Raw genomic sequence first — 3,323 nt, 5'->3', positions numbered from 1 at the left:
ACCATAAAGGAAATTAGCCCTGAATATTCAATGGAAGGACTGATGCTGAAACTGAAACTCCAATATTATGGCTACTTGATGTGAAGAACTTACTCATTGGAAAAGACCCTGATTGGGAAAGATTGAAGGCAGGAGAAAAAGAGGCAACAGAGGATGAGATGGTTGGATGGCATCACTGACTCGATGGACATGAGTTTGAGCAAGCTACGGGATTGGTGATGGATAGGGAAGCCTGGCGTGCTATGGTCCACGAGATTACAAAGAGTCAGACATGACTGAGCAACTGAACTGAACTGTCTCTGCTTTTTAATATACTCTCTAGATTTGTCACAGCTTTCCTTCCAAGGAAAAACTATCTTTTAATTTTGTGGCTGCAGTTACTATCCAGAGTGATTTGGAGCCTAAGAAAATAAAATCTGGCACTGCTTCCACTTTTCCCCCTTCTATTTGCCATAAAATAATGGGACCAGATGCCATAATCTTAGTTTTTTGAATGTTGAGTTTCAAGCCAACTTGAAACTCTCCTCTTTTATCATCATCAAGAGGCTCTTAAGTTCCTCTTCTCTTTCCACCATTAGAGTGGTATCATCTGCATATCTGAGGTTGTTGATATTTCTCCTGGCTATCTTTATTCCAGCTTGTGATTCATCTAGCCCAGCATTTCACTTGATGTACTCTGCAAATGAGTTAAATAAATGGGGTGAAAATATACAGTCTTGACATACTCTTCATTATTGCTTCTTGATCTGCATACAGGTTTCTTGGAAAGCAGGTAAGGTGGTCTGATATTCCCATGTCTTTGAGAATATTCCACAGTTTGTTAAGGCTTTAGTGTAGTCAATGAAGTAGAAGATGTTTTTCTGGAACTCTCTTGCTTTCTCCACGATCCAACAATTGTTGGCCATTTGATCTCTGGTTCCTCTGCCTTTCTTAATCCAATTTGTGCATCTGAAAGTTCTCTGTTAATGTACTGCTGAAGGCTAGCTTGGAGGATTTGAGTATTACCTTGCTAGCATGTGAAATGAGTGCAATTGTACAGTAGTTTGAACATTCTTTGGCATTGCCCTTCTTTGGAATTGGAATGAAAACCAAACTTTCCCAGTCCTGTGACCACTGCTGAGTTTTACAAATTTGCTGTCATATTGTATGTAGCACTTTAAAAGCATCATCTTTCGGGATTTTAAATAGCTTAGCTGAAATGCAATCACCTCCAATAGCTTTGTACATAATAATGCTTCCTAAAACTCACTTGACTTCACACTCCAAGATGTCCAGCTCTAGGTGACTGACTCTACCTCCATGGTTATGTGAGTCATTAGCCCTTTTGTGCATAGTTCTTCTGTGTATTCTTGCCACTTCTTAATTTCTTCTGCTTCTGTTAGGTTCTTACTATTTCTGTCTTTTATCATGGCCATCCTTCCGTGAAATGTTCCCTTGGTATCTCCAATTCTCTTGAAAAGATCTCCAGTCTTTCCCATTCTATTGTTTCCCTCTGTTTCTTTGTGTTGTTCATTTTAAAAGACCTTTTATCACTCCTTACCATTCCATAGCAGAATTATACTAAGGAGGTAAAATGCACTTCTGGATCCATTTTGTGGTGGTGTTGTTTAAAAACAGGTATGCATTTGCATGCATTGGGGATTAGGAGAGAAGGATCATTTTTAAAAGAAGCATTCAAATGCTAATATTATCCATGACTTGTTTAGATATTCTACCATACTGTCTCATAACAACTTGAAACAGTTACTAGGATTCTCCACTTTATAGTGGGGAGTTATATCAACCTTAATACAAGCTATACATGTGTCACACCTTCAGCATGCAATAGCTCATTTAAACCTCACAAAAATTCCTCTAAGGATAGCATTATTATAATCCCCAATTTGCAGATGAAAAATTGAATTCCTTGAAGATTAAATTAATTGGTCAAAGTGACATAATTAGCAAGGATTAGACCTGGGAGCTTAACATCTTGACTTTTTAAAGCTCATGTATTACTTAAACTTCAAGCAAATGTGAATATAAGGGCTCAGAGAGGGTAGCTAAATCTAGATAACTTTGAATATGAAATCAAAAGTTCTATTTTCTTGTAGCATGTAATTCTATAGATAGCACAAAATAAGCCTATGATAACTTCAATTACATTACCAAGTACATACTTTACTTTTAAGGCATACTCTGTAATAAATATTAATTAATATAGTACCAAGCAATGATATAAGAACTAAAGAAAGGCAAAATAAAAATTCAAATTTAATAGACTGAACAGTTTATGAAATCAGTAGATTTCATTTTTATCCAAAAAGAAAGAAGGACATGAAAATAAAAGGGCAGTCTAGGTAATTTTTTCCACACCATATTTGAGAGCATTAGAAAAGTTGTCCTAAAATGGACAGATGAGAGCTATTTCAGGTATTACAGTAATATTTCTTCACAGACTCTTCAGTGGAGCTTGAAGAAACTGAAAGTTGTCTTAAAGAAGTTGTTGTTTTATCAGTATTAATAAATCTCCCATATGGAGTTTTACCTTACTTAATTTAAAACTTTCCTAAGTGAAAAAATAATTATTTAAGACAAAACTCTTAGGATCTTCTAGCACATATGAGCAATATATTCTTCTAAGAAGAGGTATGGTTGTGCTACTTTTATTGTCTTTTAAGAAAAATAAAATCCATACAAAGTTAAATTGAAGTTAATTTACTCCAATAAAGACTTTAAATTTTACCTGGAAATAGAAACATTACATTTTATAAAGTGCCTTCTACATAGACGTGGGCTTTCCAGGTGGCTCAGTGGTAAAAGAATCCGCCTGCCAATGCAGGGGACACAGGAGAAGCTGGTTCAGTCCCTGAGCTGGAAAGATCCCCTGCAGGAGGAAATGGCAACTCATTCCAGTATTCATGCCTGGAGAATCCCTTGGACAGAGGAGCCCTGTGGGGAACCAGCCCACAAAGTCACAAAGAGTTGGATATGACTGAGCATGCAGACACGCACTACATAGATATTTCAGTTAGGAACTGGAGTACAGAAATCTGCAGGCAGAGGGTGCTGAGATGAACACTATTCAGACCTTGTGCATTGTATAGAACTTTACTTACTTATGTTGCTGATTCTGTACATGCTCACATTGCCACTAATTTTAATGTCAACTGCACTTTCTCCCACTTATGATCCACTTCTTGCTAACAACCTTTTTCTTCTGTTTATGGTCTTGTATCCCTTAAATCTACACAAATTGTCAATTTCTCATGGTCTAACCTTCCAGTCCTCACATCCTGAGCTGTACTTTCTTACAGAGCTTCATTAGGGGCAATAGACTTTTG

The sequence above is a fragment of the Bubalus kerabau genome, chromosome 4 (assembly GCF_029407905.1).
Source record: "Bubalus kerabau isolate K-KA32 ecotype Philippines breed swamp buffalo chromosome 4, PCC_UOA_SB_1v2, whole genome shotgun sequence".
NCBI lineage: Eukaryota > Metazoa > Chordata > Mammalia > Artiodactyla > Bovidae > Bubalus > Bubalus kerabau.
The sequence above is the reverse complement of the archived record's forward strand: the minus strand, read 5'-3'. Positions refer to the sequence as shown.